General features: G+C 33.8%; 1 protein-coding gene and 1 long non-coding RNA gene across 3 annotated transcripts in view; both read right to left on the bottom strand.

Annotated features, from left to right (window-relative positions):
* Window positions 1-19,631, bottom strand: part of LOC135143119 (heparan sulfate 2-O-sulfotransferase pipe) — a 268,339-nt gene that overhangs the window by 65,070 nt on the left and 183,638 nt on the right. The gene's annotated exons all lie outside the window — the stretch shown is intronic.
* Window positions 1,963-2,843, bottom strand: LOC135143120 (uncharacterized). Of its 2 annotated transcripts, XR_010282686.1 has the most exons (3): window positions 2,569-2,843; window positions 2,380-2,513; window positions 1,963-2,325 (listed from the first exon to the last, which is right to left on the bottom strand). It is a non-coding gene; the product is annotated as an uncharacterized LOC135143120 (long non-coding RNA). The 2 variants fall into 2 exon arrangements; XR_010282685.1 differs by having other exon boundaries at window positions 2,380-2,843.

The following is a 19,631-nucleotide window of genomic DNA, read 5'->3' as shown; positions in this document are numbered from 1 at the left end:
ATGAAGGTGAACATCTTTATATAGTTAATAGCGTTAAATTGGACCAGAATATGAGATTGAAAGTGGTGATAAAAGGTAACGAACTGTCATCTCATGAATTAAAGTGGATTCTTCCATATGATTTAAAACTAAGTCGATGGTCCCAATTGAAAAATATATTAAGCAGGTACCATAAGTTTGAAGAAATTAATTGTAAATCTGATCAGTCTCAGTTTGAATTATACTTACAGAAATGTAGGAACTATCTAGAGAAATGTTGCGAAATGGCAGAAATTCATGATTATGAACACAAAAGACAACTAGAGATTGTTTTTGATCAAGTATCACAATTAACATTAAAAAAGCGTAGATATTCACCAGCCACAATCTTGTTTTCGTTTATTATGTTTTCATATTCTCCTTCAGCCTATAAGTTTTTGCGAAATTATTTGCTGCTACCCAACAAACGTAGAGTAAGAATAAATGGTGTGTTGGCTTGACAAGGAACCATAGCTAAAGACATCCATATGTATATATAATATAATTATTATATATTACTTTTCCTGTGCGGCTTTAGCTCGGCTCGGCATCGACGTATGCGGCCGGCCTCCGTATCGGTTCCTAGGCGCTGTTGCCAGTTCGTACAGCACGGCTTGTTAGTAAAGGAGGCAGTGGCTGAGGTCAGAGCTGTGATCTCTGAAAATTTTTTTAATCCCCAAGTCAACCTAAAAACAGCTAATGTTGAGGTACAACTTCGTGAATGCTTACGACAAACTGATGGGAGCGAAGCACCACAGCGAAGCACTGCTTTGTCTAAACCAGAGTGATCTCAAGAAAATCTACTTCACAGTGTCGAAGAACTATTAGTGTCTGACTATTTAAATGGACCATCAAGACGACAGTTTGTGGGCCAGTTTTTCACCAAAAGTGAATCAGATTTTGCATTAGGAAGTGCAATTTTTTATTGTAGAATATTTTTTTTTGTTTTGAAATAAATTGTTCTTTAAATTGTTATTTTTTTTAAATGGGTGTTTCAGACCCAATTCGTACTAAAATGAAAGTGATTTTTACTTGTACATGAAAGGTTTAATCAGGAATGCCAAGTTTTTCCTTTTCTAGCAAAAATGTGTGAAAAGAAAAAAGCTTGGGATTGATGATGATTCTTAAATCAAAATTTGGCAATTGATTGAAAACATTTGCAAATATGAGATCTCCTTTATGTATTATTTTAAATTCACAACCGTATCTGTAGCATGTGAAAATCAAAGCCATTTATGTGGAGGGGGAACTCAATGGCAGTATGAACCACTGTACGACATACGTCCGAGGCAAATGTAGTGGTAAAAGTTGAATTTAAATATTTATTAAATACCACCGGTTCCGTTCATGTTTGGTGTCAAGATCAACAGTAAAAATATCAGTCTTCATGGTACAAGTAGTGGGATATATAAGAAAATTACTTTAATGGTAGAATTTAAGCGTTAAAATGACGCCTCGATTTCACCCATAAGGATTACACGGGGAACTGAAATACGGGTCTCGTGTTATGAACTGAGTTCAAATTTCGCGCGACATTCACTTTACTGGTCAATGGAAAAAGGGACACTGGCTATAGTCACAGTAGATCAGTAACGAAACTTCAGCAATATTTGCGGAACGGGTGTGACCTTGGGAGCCCGTTCCCGGGAAACACGAAGATTCAAATATTTCGTAGCATTCGTATGTGATTCATATAATACTAATAATAATTGTACACAAAAATAAAAATGGTTGGCATGTATTAGTGACATTGGTCATTTTTTTCTTTCTTATAAATTATTAATATATTCAAGCAAAACATTTTTATTCAATTTTGACGTTTTAAACTGCGTTTATTAAAGCCTTAACAAGTCTGACAAATAAGTTGTTATCCACAAGTGAATTGCAAAATTTTTAATTCACTCTTAATATTTTTAAATCACTCACAAAAAAATAAAAAACAACTTCAGGAACATAAACATTTTGCTTATTATTTTTAATAGTTTTCACAGAATACAATTTGTTTACAATTTTCACTAAAAGGTTGCTGCAACTAAATCAGTATTGTTTGACATATTTGTTTGGCTCTGTGAGGCGTCAATTTGGGAATTGTATAAATCCCACACCAATAGAATTCCAAAGAACGTTTCGGAAACTATTTACTACAGATTATTTCGATACAAGTGCAAGAACCAACTGTGAAACACTATTTTATTTGAAATGAAAAATTTGCTAAGGTGTTCTTTTAAACAAACTTCCACAACACATCTTCCCTGTATTCCGGCCTCTTCAACAATCATTAAGTGATGTGAGTTACCGGAAACTCACCTTGAAAGAACACAACTGTTTATGGTATGTTTGTGGGTACTCATTAATACGAACATTCTTACACCACCACTTCTGCGAAGTTTGTGTGAACTTTGCACATTCTTACGAAGTGGTACATCCTGTTTTAATTGTGTGACATTTTAAAGTTTTCAATGAAGATGTGATTTTTGGCGATTTAATGATGCCACCTAAACATTTGCAGTTTATACTCCGGTAGTGGGTAATATATTTTGTGAGTTTTACCCAATTTATGCACTGTATTCGTTAACTGGTTTGCGGCTAAAAAACGAACCATACAAAAATACCATTCCACCACCCCTGCAAAGACTTTCCTCTTGATTACCTCGTCTCAGTTTTTATTAGAGTTAGAATTTTTTACACACTAAAATTTAAAAATAAATCTTGGACCGCTCAAACACGCACACAGCGAAAATTAAACTATTTCGTTTAACCTGCAGTTTGTTGACCTCTTTAGCCTGGAATTTTCTAGTATTTTTTACATGTATCGTAAGACTATGTCGTAAGTATCTATTACTTTGTTAAAATAAATTTTACGTTTGTTTTTAACCCCATAACCCAACATCCCGTATGATTCCGTAAATAATATGACATTTCTTGTTGACAAAACCAGACAAAACGTTCACCGAAAACCTTAAAATGAAAAAGAAACTATGTTCTTCAAGGTCGGAGCACCTTTAGTGACGCCAGTGACCTCTTTATGTCGTTCCGTAAGCTCCCCATGTATTTCTTATGGAGTCAGCTGAGACTTTCATAGCCCTGTTATAGTGTTTGGGTGTGAAAGGTTTCACCAGTACATATATGGCAAGCATGTAGTGATTGAGAGCGATCATAAGCCTCTGGAGGCAATTTTTAAGAAACCGCTACATGAATGTCCGGTGCGTTTGCAGCGAAATAGAAAGATTTCAAAATGAGACGATTAAAGATCAGGCTTTTGTAAGATGTAATCACACTGGCCCGAACTGGTTGGCGGGAACACAGGAATGCAGTTCCTGATTCTGCGAAACCATATTTTACTGTCAAAGAAAATCTTTATAAAGCTAATGGACTATTGTTTAAAAAAGAGTCCTTGGTGGTTCCAATGAGTTTGAGGGCCGAGATGTTGAAAAGAATTAATTTTAATCACATGGGAATTGAAAAATGTAAGTTGAGAGCAAGAAAAAGTTTGTATTGGCCAGGTATGTCAAATGACATTGAAAATCTTGTCTCGAACTGCAAAGCATGTGCGAAATTCCACTGGTTTAATCGGAAAGAGCCAATGATATTACGTGAAGTACCTGAAGCCTCATGGCAAGTAGTCGGTAGTGATTAATTTTATTTAGACGGAAAAGACTACTTAATAATCATTGATTATTTTTCAAAATATGTCGAAATAAGTCTCTTAAGGAGCTTAACTTCCGAGTCAAGTTACTTCTATATTCCGATAATGGCACTCAATATGACGCGACAACAATGAAAGAATTTGCACGGAACTGGAATTTTGAACACCAAACATCAAGTCCTCTATACGCACAGTCTAACGGTATGGTCGAAAAATGTATTGGAGCGGTAAAAAGTATGTTAAAAAAAGCCATTTTCGATCCGTACTTAGCTTTGTTAGAATACCGAAACACTCCGATCTGAACGGAAATCGGAAGTCCTGCGGAGTTGATGTTTGGCAGGAAAATTCGCGGTCTGCTACCACAAAAAGAGCTAATTTTTCCAAACAAAAATTTTGAAACAAGCAGAAACCAACTTATTGATAAACAACAAGTGCAAAAGTTGTATTATGATCGAGGTACTGTCAATTTGAAACCTCTGAAAGTTAATGATGATGTTATGTACAGAAAAATAAAGATCAAACAGAAAGAGGGAAAGTAGTGACGATCTGTGACAGACCAAGATCCTATGGGGTACAATTAGAAAGTGGCCCAGTAATTGAAAGAAATAGGAAACACTTGTACAAGTTTACCCCTAAATCCAACTTCAAAGTTCAGGAGGTAGATAATAATTATGGAGATAGTATATAGGAAAGTGAAAATGTTCAAAATCTTGTTACTGTTCCTTCAGAACACAGAAGTGTGTGGCCAAAGCGGAATGTAAAGAGGCCGCAATATTTAAACGATTATGTTAAATAAACTAGTAGTAAGTTGTAGAAAAAATGTTTGTTAGAAGCCTTGTTATTTTATTATGTAAACTTATATTATATAGTTGTATTAAAAAAAAAAAGATGTCATAGGGTTAGGTTGGCAATCCTGTGCGGGCAAGGGCGATGACACAGGGTGGGGGCATTGACAGCTGGGCAGCAATAAAGGACTACAATAAGTTAATGATGATGTTATTAATAAATAAATTATTAACCAAACATGACAGAAATGAAGACATTATACATGTTAATGGTCTTAACTAGTGTTTTATGTACCGGCACATAAATGCAAAATATATAAAAGTAGAATTGTAGACACTTTGGGTCATTAGCGGGTGAGGTCAGCCACTAGCTAATGACGGGCATTAATTCATTACTCATTAAGCTAATACCAATATTAATACAGCATGGCATTAAGCTATCGCTATCATTAAGCTACTGGTATGTCACTTAAATTATCGAAAAAAAGTACTTCAAAAAGATATCAAATTCTAATAACGTTCTAATTATCATCATGACTTTCTCTGAAATGTTTTCAAATGAATTAATGAGTTAAATAAAATCATTTAATTATTTAATGTCTCACTTGGAGTAATTATAAGTGATCAAAAATAAAGCTATTTCGTTTTGGTTTTATATTAACGAGCAAACAAAATAAAAAAAAGTATTCGAAAGTGATTTCGACAGAACTTTCGGCGTTTTTGAAATACTTACTATGTTAAATTAAAGATAAAAGATATAAAATGTTGTAATGACGTCATCAATATTTTTGCAAGGACACGTACCTATATCAATTTGGATAGATGGTACTGTATTCTCAAATTTTCGGGAAAATGGATAGAGTCGTCTTAAATCTTGATTTATTTTCAATACAACAGCGAAACAATTTAATCACCTCTGCCATATATGTAGCAAAGGTGCGGGTGAACTGAAAATCATTTACAAGTGCTCGTGATTTAAGACACATAACAATAACACAGTATAGATAATTGTAACTGTAACTAACATACACAGTAATAACATGAGGTTCAAAATCCTTTGTGCTTGGTGTGACCAAAATTTTTGACTTTGAGAGACGTCGGCCATCTTCCTGAAAGTACGGAACCCTCGAAATTTAAAAACAGTTTACACCCGTATCAATTTAGATAGATGCAATGTAATACAAATAATAACAGTACTGTATTCCCAAATTTTCAAGAAAATGGTGTGAGTCGTTTTTGTTGTTGACCGCTCAATGCACATTAGCGTCATCTAATAGGCTAAGAGATATAGGTTGTAGTAGTTAGGTTGACATAAACTCATGTCCTTTTTGTAAACTAAATTTTCCCCCATTATTAAAGTAAATAAACACGAAAGTGTGTCACTTCATTCCATAATAAATATAAGGTTATGGGCCCAGAAGTAGGTGAAGTGGGCATTTAGTTTCCAAGCACGTTAAAAGACACAGTTTTACATCGAATCCGGACGTCTTGTGTCGTGTAAAAAAATGGCGTCAAGTTCATTACCGCAAATAGAGCGCTTATCGGGGCGAGACAATTAATATAACACATGGAAATTAGCGATAAAAACTTATCTGGAGCACGAAGAATTCTGGGAATGTTTCGAACCAGCCGCAGGTGCTACAGTAGATGGCAAAAAGGATACGAAAGCGAAGGCCAAAATAATCCTTTCAATTGATTCCCAAAATTACCCACATGTGGAGTCAGCAAAAACAGCAAGGGAAGCATGGAACAACCTGAAACAGGCATTTGAAGACTAACCCGCAAAGTAGGTCTGCTACGTAACCTGATCTGCACGCAACTAGAAAACTGTGATTCCGTTGATGAATACGTTCACAAAATCATCTCTACATCGCATCAGTTACGAAACATTAATTTCAACATTAGTGACCAATGGGTTGGAACTTTGCTACCAGCGGGCTTACCAGACAGCTATCGTCCTATGATAATGGGCATTGAAAGCTCTGGTGTCAACATTTCAGGAGACTCGATCAAGGTAAAACTGCTACAGGAAGTAAAAGACCAAGATCATACAAACACTGAGGGTTCAACGCTTTTGGCCAAGAAACAGTTGCAGAAGAATAAAAAAAAAAAGGTCCACAATGCTCCGAATGCAAGAAATATGGGCATCTTGCAAAGAATTGCTACAAGCGTCTAGCGAGAAGCGAATCAGTCAGTGCTAGTAATAACAATAACACAACCACTCAAGGAAGAGATACAGGAAGAAAGGCTTTGTTGATAACCATATTATCGACAGGAAAAGTTGACCCGAAAGAATGCAGCAATTGTAAGTGAAAATTTACCTGAATCAATTTTGACTGTCATTTCAACTTATAATAGTTTAAAATGTTTAAAATACATGGCGGTATGAGCACTTCCAGGGCTGTAAATATTTTACTGGCAGCCAGTAACATTTTTTACAGGCTATAGCCAGTTAAGTGACATTTTCATGGTGAATACAGTGACTTGGTAAATTAATGTTTACAAGTGAGGAACAAGTAAACTCTTTAAGTCGACTTCTTTCATTGCTGACATTATTTGATTTAAAAATATGCAGATTTTTATAATTGACTAACATATTTTCTTTCAAAAAATTATTCGAATATTTTTTGTGGTGATTGGCTTTGCAGGGGACCAGGTATTAATTAATATCCGTTACGGCGTCTTTCGCCATGCTTCTCTCGTTATTAATCCCCCAACCGTCAACAGTACCAACGTACAATACCAACCTAACTAAGATCTACCCTACATCTCCCTTTCTTAAGAAATACAAATAAAATAAACTTAACAAATGAACATGAATGAGGTTACATAAAAACTAAATACTGACAAAAATAAGAATACAAATATTAACGAATAAAGTCATTAAATCTTTTTGGGGCAGTCTTCATTCGTTCACTGCGGCGCACATTTCCTGAAGCCCCGTAGGTACTTTCTTTCTTCGTTGACTTCTCTCTTGGGATGCGGTTTTCTTCTGGGTTGTTAACTTCTATTTCGTTTCCTATATTCATTGGTTGCAAGTGTACTCTATTTCTTCGAATGACTCCCTCGTTTGTTTCTACTTCGTATGATCGTGGTTCATCTCTTTTCTTTTTCACAATTCCTTCTTTTCTGGAGTTTATGATCCATACTTTGCAACCTGATTTCAATTCAGAGTTGTATCGTGTTCGGTGACGTCGATCATAATACTTCTTTTGATTGTTGTTCTTCCAATAGTCCTCCTTTTGTTTACGCATATTGAATTTTGCACGTGCATATATTACATTGGTTGTTCCTGTAAACTTTTTGTCGAAGAACTCTTTTAGTTCTCTGTATGTCGAGAAATCTGTTTCGGTGCACTGATGGCTTTCTAAAAATTTAGTTACTTTCGCGCCCATAGGTATGTAACAAAAGTGAATTTATTTGTGAGCTTTCACTTGCCGTATTTATCTTTGTGGCTTGTCTGTACCGTTCGAAATGCGTTATCCAAGTTTTCCAATCATCTTTGCTGAACGAAAATCTATCTGGTGTAGGCACTGTGTTAATGATGGTGCTATTATTAGTTGCATTTTCGGCGTTACTGTGTTGAGGCCTACTCTCTAATCTTTGTAGAGCTTGCTGTAACTGAGCCACTTGTTGTTGTAGTTCTTCAACGGTCGCCATTGTGTTTACCTCGTTATTTAACGATGTCTCAGCGATGTTTTACTGAAAAACACGTCGGTACAAGTTTACTGTGTATCTTTAACACTTTTTACTGTATCTTTCGACACCTGACACCATGTGGTGGTTGGCTTTGCAGGGGACCAGGTATTAATTAATATCCGTTACGGCGTCTTTCGCCATGCTTCTCTCCTTATTAATCCCCCAACCAACTGTCAACAGTACCAACGTACAATACCAACCTAACTAAGATCTACCCTACGTTTTTTATTAATCTGTCATTTTATATGTGAATCAATACACAAAACTGATAAGATTTATATTCTCATCACTTCAGTAACCACTTATTTACCTGAACAATCACATTTATTTAAATCTAATTTTTTGATATTCTTTTCCACACCACCTATGGGATAGAGTATTTTCTAGGCACGTTTCTTACGTGGTATCTCCAGTAAACCTATTCCACTATTACTATTTACTCTTGTGTGTGTTTATACTAGAAGGTCAAAAGATTTGAACTGAACATAACACGAATGCAAATAAAAATTTTTAAATGTACAATTTCTTTTTACAATTCTTGTCTGATGGGTTGACTTCTTTAATAACGAGAATCTACTATCTCCGAAAGTAAGGTATATAAATAAAATTTTTCTAGTAATCTATCATATGATTATCCCAAAATTTATGGTCTCATTGAATGAAGCAATATTTAAATTCTTTATGTGTGTAAACCACAAAGTAACATAATTCTTTTTCTGTAATGTGTAATTATCCTTGACTTTGATACATGTAATTATGAGATTCCTTTAATGTTATGTTACCATCTACATCTATCAATTGTCAAATGATCAATTTTTTTGAAGTCTATTCCTGCTCTAATTGTTACATCTTTGGCTGCATACGGACATTTTATATATTTCTACGATAGCGTTTTTATTTATTAAGCCGTCTGACGATGCCGCTAAAAATGTTTTTATTTTATCAACAAACAAACTGCATCCTCTTATTGACAGTTTGGTATTACTGCAAAATGCTTCAGTTGCCCTTGCTTCATTTCCCCAGTAGCAAGCAATATTTTTCAAATATTTATACAAGATTGACATAATATTAAATGTTGACTCACGGAGGTAGAAGAGACCGGAGGGAGCGTACCGTATGCTAGCAATGTAACGATTCTGGCATCGTTCAAGACCCGGTCAGACACCGGTTATGATCTTATTTGAACAAGGCGCCAATATTTGTCAGCCCGACGCAAACGCGCTCCTACACTCAACAGCTGACAGGGTTTGGATTTCCAGTGGCGTATACTATCACGTAACACGTGCTGTTTATATGCAATTGTTCGTTCTTGAGTTTGAGTTTAGTTGTGCTGTTTTAGTTTTGGACGTGTTGTTGGTGTTTTTAATTTGAATAGACTTTGATTATAACTAAAGATCATAATAACATTTAGAGACTTATATATAAAGTAGTCAATATAAAATATGTTGCCCCGCCACTGGCTACGACTGCTAAACATTTAGAGGGTGGAGCTTAGCACAGCGCGCATTTCAAGTAGGGTCATAAACGGTGACTGAGTCTGTGTCACAAAATTCACGACACCTTCCCTCCGGTCTCTTCTACCTCCGTGTGTTGGCTAGATATTACAAATATTTATATAATATTTATTTTATATTTATATATATATATATATATATATACGTCAATTTAATGGTTTTTGCAATAACAAACTTAAAAAAAAGTAGAGGGGTAAAATTATTCCTTGAAAAAAGTTAACACCATATTCATCCAACGTTACCAGACCCACTATGTCCAACAGCTTTCTCAGTCCCATTTCAGTATAAATAACACAGTTAACCGACGTTATCAATCCCGACATTGTTGCCACATTAAATTTATGGAAAATCGCTTCACATTGTATTGATCTGTAAAATTTCTTGTGTATCTTGAAAGTTGGATTTACAACCAGTGGATATGCAAAAGTGTCACAAAAGAAAATAAGGAAAACCAAAAATATATCTTATCTGCCTGTCTTTTTGACGCCATGAGTGCCCTGACAAACGGATAACTCATTAATAAAATAAACGCCAAGGCGATTTTTTTATTAACAGATATGCAAGTTTGATAGACATTAGTAACATTTTCTTTTTACTAGTTGTACATGTCTATCGAGTTAGTTCAACCAAAATTTGGACACCTATTCCCACCTAAAATTTTAAGAAAATTTATAAAATAACATAATTTTACACTTGCGATTTATTAATGCAATTTTTATTTGACCTTAGGCTTACAGATTTGTAAAAAAAAATGATATGTTATCTAAGCTTTTCTTACACATAACATAAATCACAAATTAAGATTTTTTAATATTAACATCCTAAAAAAATCGAAATTTTTACCACAAAATGGTACAATATGTGTTAGAAACTTTAAGATTGATTTAGAGATCTAAAATTGCATATTCTTTAAGAGTAACTTTAATATTTCAAATTATTAATTAAAAAATTTAAGAACGCTAAACTAGTATTAAAAAGACTCTCTTCAAAATAGTTACAATGCTCCATAGCAATTATTTAATCAATACTTGTTAATAAGGGCGATTAATAATCGCCTATTAACAAACGAGTTGGTTGCAATACTTCTCCCGTGATTGCAATTTCATACACGAAACTGCTAAAAATCAGTTCCAAATTTCATGATATTTATAACATTTAAATAAAAAATTTCACATCAAGTGCGCGGGGGTATATCTGATTGCTGTATTAACCCATTAATATATAAATCGTTTATTAATAGCCGTAATTAATGAATGATTTCGAGACAGAATCACCAAAAAATGTTTTTAAGCCTAGCTGGCAGCTTTAGAAGCACAACAAAATTCTCTATAATTTTCTGCAATTTTAAGCTTGTCTCTGTCTACATATATTGTTAAATAGAAAAAAACAATTTCATGAATTATCGGTAATCTTAGTGTCAAAACTCAATGCATAAAACGTTTGCAAATTTACAGGCCCTCGAAGGATCTCGATCCCTTAATAATACTTAGCGTGGCAAACGCTACAATGAAATTAGTACATGTGAAGTCCATGTGTCATTTTTAGTTTTCGTGTACATATTTTGTCTGAACCATATGAATTCTGCAAAATAATCCTTATGCTTGCTGAGACACATTTTAAGACTTTCATCTTTCTCTAGATTGTCTGTCATCTAAGTATACCGGGTGTCACACTTTCGGGCACAATAACTCTGGTATTTTTGAACGGATTGTTATGAAATTTGAAATGTAGGTATTTTGATAGATGAGGAATAATATGAACCGGTGAGAATAATCATTATCTTGAAAAAGTAAATTTTCCATGCCCTAATTTAATTTTGAAATAATTAACTTTAATTAATTTGCATCACTTGATTAAACATGAAAAATAAATACTGTATGCAAAATTTCATCTCCGAAATACGTCTGGTTAGCCAAACCGATAAATTATTGCGAAAATAATTCCAAAAATTATTAAAGGATAGGTTACTATGGAACAAGAAACTGCTATCCTCGCATTTTGGACACCCTTGCGGGAATTTGATACCTGTTTGCCAAGCGTTATTTTTTGAATTTTAAGAAAATACTAATTTTCAGTCATTAATTTTTTTGAGACAGCTGTATAACCAAATCTAAAAAATATTAATGCAGTGATAAATCACAAGTATAAAGTCATCATATTTTGCATATTTAAGATAGGATTTATTTAGCAAAATTTGGAGGTGATGTCATCAATTGTTTTTTAGGGTGGATGAGCAAATACATTCTGATCAAAGATTTACTATGTTTATGATAATCTTAAACATCTCCATGATTTTAAAACATTCGGTTTTGCAGTTCCTGATTAAATTAATAAAATAAATCACGCATTCAATAATTTTTTGTGTCATCCTGTTTATGCAAATTCAAAAAATGTGAATAAAATTTATACCGCAAAATTTTGATGTTTCATAATTTTGATTTTTTTCCAAAATTCTGCACTTTTCGGATAAAACTCAATACGAAGTCATAAACTACATGTGTAGGACTATGTTATTTCATACAATTTAAAACCCATTTACTATGTGCAATTTTAAAGTGACGTCATCACATTGTTGGTGAGAACGATTAGACAAATTTTGGTTAGCGTTTTACCATCTACATAATATTCCTAATATACTCGTAAATACAAAATTTGACAACAATCGCCCCGTACTTTCGGAGATTATCTGCCTAATAAAAATCCAGGTCTGCAGACAGACGGACAGACGGAAATGGGAGACCTATTTCTTCGTCCTGTAGGGCTAATGAAAGGTCGAGAAAACGTAGAAGTAGAGAGTCGGCCGATGGACTTGATTACAATACTTCCTTTACTTACGCTCAGTAAGTAAAAAATTAACTAAATGCGAAATTCTAACGAACAGAAATAAATAAAACATTTGCCGACATTCATTAAAAAAAAATTGAATAAAAACTAAATGTTGCTTTAAAAAGATTGTTGTCGAAATCTACCAATAGATGTACAAATTAGATGTAGTTAAAAAATGATTTCTGTCAATTAATATTAAGTGAGAATCAATTAATTTAGAATATAATCAATTTTCTATCTTCAAATAAAAATTAAGTAAAATATGGATACGTAGATCATTATAGCGAATTTGAAAATAAGAGAGGATTAAAAAAAAACTACACTTACAGAAGCATACAATTTTGCACTTTTCAAATTACATTCAGTTAAACGCTTTGGTGACCTAACCTGACCACGTTCATTATAACTATAAATGCTCATTCACAATGGGCATAAAGCATAAGGATGTCATAAGGATTAATGCATAAGAATTTATGTTTAGTGCTCTATTATGCTTCTATTCGTTTACAATGAGCATAATGCTTAGGACATCCTTATGCTTTATGCCTATTGTGAATGAGCACTTATGCTCATTGTGAACGAATACAACCATAGAGCACTAAACATAAATTCATATGCATTAATGCTTATGACACCTTATGCTTTATGCCCTTTGTGAATGAGCACTAAGGCATAATTATGCAAAATTTTGCGGAGTCGTTTTCTAATTTCTGAAATTAATTGTCAAATGTTGTATAATTTTTATATATTTTTCAAAAAATTGAAATATATCGTCTACTAAATATAAATACAACGATCTGATTTAAAAAAAATAATTTTTAACTTTCATTTGTTTTTATCTACGACATAGAACTTTTGTTTTTTAAATGACACCAGACACTCTAAATATTTTTTTAAGATTCATGTAGAGATTTTTTCTAAATTTATTGATGTATCATAGTGTACATAATACGTTAATATTTTCAAACATTAATAATTTAATACATCATATTTGCAATAAAATGTCTTGAGTTAATAATGTTTTCGTATAGAAGTTTAATTTTCAAATTTAAAACTCCTATACATTAATAAGTGTTATAAACCGTGTTAAACTTGCTATGTAACAAAAATTTTGGTACATTTTTCCGTCACAGTTACCTTGCTAAAAAAATTAAATTAATTTTTACCACAACTTTTTAACAAAATGCGAAACATGGTACATCAATGTATTCAGAAAAAAAAAATCACAAGAATTAAAAAAAATATCTAGGATGTCATTTAAAAAACAAAAGTTGAATGTCATAGGCAAAAAAAAGAAAGTTAAAAATCAGTTTTACAATTAAGATCGCAATACATTTAAAATGATTTAATTTGATCTATTCAAAAAAATAAGATAGCTACGGTCCCGGGCTTTTTTTTTCGAACATATGGTATATTTAAACTAAAAAACCTTATCTTTATTATTTTTATTAAACATAAGGCTGAATTATGTATTTAGTTAATTAGCATTTTACCCCCGTCTCCACGATAATCCTAAACTGTATCTATAATTTCAAAATAATCTGTATAGTATATAATTTTGGAAATTGTCTCTAACAAGAACGGCGGACAAATGACAATGAAAGGCATAATTTTTCATATTCTAGGTCTAATAAGAGTTATGTAACATCGAGAAAACATGAAACTAGCCATTCCTCAAACGATTCATTGTAAAAATGCTTTATTAATTCAAATAACATATTTTTACTTAATGCAAGCAGTCAGATATAAGTAGAATAAGAAAAGCACTCATGATTTTCTTAAATACTGAACTGATCTGCTAGAATGCAGTGTTGCAGATTTACGGATCTGGTAACGTTGGTCCGATGTGGACGATTTTATGCAGGCAGATATTATATACAGCTAAGCGACACGACGCCCTCTGCAGAAAAGGGGAATGAACTATTTCTGTATAAAATTTGACGTTCAACAGTTTTACCAGACCCACTTTTTTATTTCAATTTTTAATTGTACTGGGCTCAAGAAGGCGATATACATGGTTAAACGTTATCAGACCCGAACCCGGGTCTGGTAACGTCTCAAAAGGTCTGGTAACGTTTACTAGATATAGCGAGTCGGGACTGTGTAAGCGGTATAACAACTATATATATATATATTAGGGTGATTCAAAAAAAAAAAATAATTTTTTTTTTTCGTGCAAAGAGGTTCAAAAGTTTCTTTTCAACGTAAAAAAATACCAGTTAAAATTTGAGCTCTTAATATTAATATTAAGACCGTCCGCATCGCGTTTTTCTATTTCCCATAAGAATAACATGGGAAAATTTTTGTTTGCACCTTCTGATTTTTATTGCTAGCCCGTCGTGTGTCGTGAAAAAAATTCAATCACATATTTTTATAGAGAATTGAACGTTCTACAAAAAGTGTCTCCTATGATTTTGCGAGAAACCTGACTATGATTTTTTAACCCACTGATGCTGAAAATGTTCGGAAAGAGTTTTACTGGCCTTATTATAGCATAAAATTATAAACAATTACTGTTTAAAAAACTAAATTTAAAATGTGTATAAATTTTTGTGGTGATTTATTCCAATAAGACCATCAAATTTATTGTAATGCATCAAAAACGTCAAAATTTGGATAAATTTAACTTTAGCCTAAAATAACTCTTCAACTATCAGGTTTCTCGCACAATCATAGGAGACACTTTTTGTAGAGCGTTCAATTCTCTATAAAAATATGTGATTGAATTTTTTTCACGACACACGACGGGCTAGCAATAAAAATCAGAAGGTGCAAACAAAAATTTTCCCATGTTATTCTTATGGGAAATAGAAAAACGCGATGCGGACGGTCTTAATATTAATATTAAGAGCTCAAATTTTAACTGGTATTTTTTTACGTTGAAAAGAAACTTTTGAACGTCTTTGCACGAAAAAAAAAAATATTTTTTTTTTTTGAATCACCCTAATATATATATATATATATATATTTTGTATATATTAACGTTTTTATGTATTCAAATGAAATCGCATTACTTACTTATGAAATGAAAATTCTCCACCCGGTGAATATACGCGATCACACACAAAACAACAATTTGGTTATGTTTTCTATCCTTTACCTCCTCACGTCACTGAAAAAGCACTGACTGAGAGGGAGTTAGAGCTACGTCTACTACGATGGCTACGCGCAAAGTGGAACTATTTGGCTTCTCTTTAATCTCCCACCTCACTGGCCGCCTCGCCTCTTATAAATTATCATTATTCTTCATTATTGGCTTACGATGTTTTTATGACCCACGTCCGGTAGTCGTCTATCCCAGCGCGTCAGGTTGATTTAAAGAAGAATTGCTGGTTGCGTTTAAGGCAACAAATGGCGCCCAATTCAAACTTGTCTCTCGTCTAGCGTTCCCGGATAAGATCATCCGCATAAACAAAAACACGACAATTAAAATGCGCTAATGTATCACTGAAAAAAACAACAAATAAAATAGGTCCTAGATTCGATCCTTGCGCCACTGGATGTGATGTAAGTGTGCTATTTAAAACCGTTATATTCAACAAACTGTTTACGATCACTTAAGAAAAACTTAAATAAATTTAACAAATTATTACATAAACCAATAGACTTAAGTTTATTAATAAGCAGAGTTAGTTTATTCGTTTGCAGCGCGTCGACCCATAAGGTACTAAGGTACGTTTTTCGCCGTGCTCTGCTAATAAGGAATCTTTAATGGACCACACCGAAAACAATAACAATAATAGTATCTTTGAAAACGTGATTTATGTGTTAGTGAGATGTAATTAGACACTTTGCAATGTGATTTATGTATTTTTTGTAATAAAACGTAAGCTTGAGAAACCTGTTTTTGAATTTTATAAATAAATTTAGTTCGCTTATTAAGCTTTTTTTAATTTTTGGAGCATACGTAACTGCATATTTCTGCATATATTAAGAAAGTTACTGCATATTTGCATAAATTTGATGCATATCATATGATCATATTTCTCAAAATTTTGCTGCATATTTTCCGCTCTCTACTTATAAGTGTATAGAAATGTCAGTGTCAGAAAAATGCCTATGCATTGTTACGACATTAACGAGAAAACCGACGTGTTTGCCGAAGCTAAAAGATATTTTTGTGGGTAAATTGTATTTTTTTATTGCCTGGTAGGTGAACGAAACACATTCAATAAATTTAAGACTGTCATGCAGCTATAATAAATTGCTGACTTTGGCTTCATCACTGAACAAAACACACTCAATAAAATTGGGATTAATTTGCATTTGGTTTCTTATAAAGTTATAAAAATCCAATCTTTGTGGTTGGTTTGTGGGTCGAAGTGCATGCTCCAGGTGCAGATGGTTAGAGCGGTTAGGATGAAATTTATTTATTTGTATAACAATAGCAATTTGTTCCATAACTCCCTCCCATATGAGGATACTCATTAACTTGTGCAAGAAATTATATATACTTCATTTTCCAAGCTAGTCGCAGTCTGGTTCCGATTCCTCTTGTTAGCAGGCCAGTTTCTTACGCAACGAATTTTCTAGCCTCTTGAAAATTTTGGATGTTGGAACCACATGGTCAGAGCATCTTCGGGCATACAATTGTGCTGTACGCCTAGCCTTTTTGTGTCATTGTCCATAACGTGTCCATAACTAAGGATCATCTCGTTATTGAATGCACATGCATTTTTCTGACACTGACCAACGTCAACACTGACGTTTCTATACATTTAGCAAACTTTGATACAATTTAATTTTGAAACATTTTTTGTAATCCAGATTCAGGTGGAATCGGTATTTTGGGTTGCCTATTTTAAAAACATAAATAGGTCATCTTAGCTGAATAACCCTGTATAGAGAATCTAGCAACGTACTAACGCAACGTAATGACGATGTACCAGCGAGCACGTCTCTAATCTGAAACAATGTGGATGTCACCATTATGTTACAGGCATGGGCGACTGTTGATTACATTACATAGCGCAGGGAACGCGTATGTGCGCAGTCCGAGATGTAACAGCTAACAAGATCGTAGACAGAGTAAAGTGGCATTAACATCGCTACGATGTAACTGTGTTTACTGGGCGGTATTTGGCCACATATTCTTACTGACAAGCGGTTACAGAATACAAAACTCTTCGTTTACGAAGTTCCATTGCGATAAGTCATAACGATGAAAGTGTCTTGTTCAACAGAATAAACCTCACAGTCTTCGCTTCCTAGCACAAAAACAAAATTTTCGTACGCAACAACTAAGAGTTTTGAAAACTACTGTTGTGTTGTTTTGAGCTTGGATCAACAAGAATTACTGTGAATCGCACTTGAAAAACGTTAAAACAATAACAACGACGACTTTAAATAACAGGTTACAAAAGACATTATGCATTAATGTGACAAGTGAGAACTGTCATAATGAGGCTTAAGAGGGATTTTTGAAACACGTCAACTAAACCCTTTGGGACCAATTCCAAGTTGGCCGGCGCAACCCATCACTTTGGAGATATTCCAGGAGTCTACATGTACTTTGATGACATTATAATCCAGTGGCGGCTGGTGGGTCAAAATTTCGGATCGGCAAAATACTTTGAGTCTACACCTTTGTGTTATATATTTTCGTAGTGTATGGCCGCTACTCGTTAACCACTGACATTTTACGTGCCAGGATGTACAAAAACATCTCGAATCTTTCGACCTCGAATTGTTAATAGTACATTACGTGCCAAGTGTAGAAAAGTGAAGTTTTACCAAACGAGTATGGTTCGTTTGAGTACGAGTGAGCGAAGCGAACGAGTAACTTAAAAACCATACGAGTTGTGAAAAGACTTTTCTATCGAGGCGCCTATACTATTTTTTCGCATTTCATAACCAGATATTATTTGCGTTAATAATTTTAAATATTATGTAAAAGTCAAGTACGAATAAAAAATAATAGTAGGTAACGCTTTTCAATAACGTAACAACCAAGCAGAACTTGTTTTTCGCATACAACAACAGTCAAACAATTTTAAACTAAATCAGAAATGGATTCACGGAATATTCCCTTAAGTGAGGATATTTTGAACGCTGCCCGCGAAGCTTGCACGAGTCTGCTCCCTGCGAAATCAAAGGAAAAATACGAGAAGACGTATGGAGTATTTTGCCAGTGGCGGGAAGCGAAAAAAGTGAAGAACCTTGACGAAAATGTGATGCTGGCGTATTTTTATGAAAAGGTATGGTATTTAATATCAGTAATCATGTTTCTTCATTAATTGTTTTAGGCAAAAGTCCTTAAGGCATCCAGCTTATGGTCTACATACTCAATGTTAAAAAGTACCATCCAAGTCAATGAAAATATTGATATATCACAACACAAGAAGCTAATTGCTTTCCTGAAACGTCAAAACCATACTTATTTGCCAAAAAAGTCAAAAGTTTTGACCATAGAGAACGTCACAAAATTTTTGAATGATGCACCAGATGAAACTTTCTTGTTAATCAAAGTGGTGCTAGTTTTTGCGCTAAATGGTGCATGTCGACGTGGCGAATTATGTAATTTAACAGTAGAAGACATAGAAGACACCGGAAGTATGTTGGTCGTAACTTTACACGATACCAAAACAAAGAAGAAACGAATGTTTGCTGTGGGATGAGAGTGTAACGGATATGAGATTAACAAGAAATATTTGCAACTAAGACCGAAAGGAGTCTAGCACAATCGATTTTTCCTCTTTTACCTTAATGGAAAATGCACAGTGCAACCAGTGGGTATCCATAGTTTTGCTAAAATGCCGCAAAAGATTGCCGAATACTTGAAACTCCCTGGTGCTGTTAGCTACACCGGACATTCGTTCAGAAGAACATCTGCAACGTTTCTTGCGGATAGTGGAGCCGATATTCAAACGCTCAAAAGGCATGGGGGATGGGAATCAAGTAGTGTAGCTGAAAAATATGTTGAGGAAAGCATTGGCAATAAGATAAAAACATCGAAGAGGATATTTAGCGGGGTACCGGGAACGTCAAAAGAAAACAATACAGGAATTGTGGTGAACCAAGACAACTTGCGACAAGAACATATTGATATAGTGAGATCGGGGGGTTTAACTTTTTCGAATTTAAACAATTGTATTTTTAATTTCTATAATGGGAGTAAGTGAAATAAAAATAATATTGTGTCAT

Source organism: Zophobas morio, unplaced genomic scaffold, assembly GCF_036711695.1.
Source record: "Zophobas morio isolate AGI-343-1 ecotype UQ-CSIRO unplaced genomic scaffold, CSIRO_AGI_Zmor_V1 ptg000058l, whole genome shotgun sequence".
Lineage (NCBI taxonomy): Eukaryota > Metazoa > Arthropoda > Insecta > Coleoptera > Tenebrionidae > Zophobas > Zophobas morio.
Note: the sequence above shows the minus strand (reverse complement) of the source record. Positions and strands in the feature narration are given on the sequence as shown.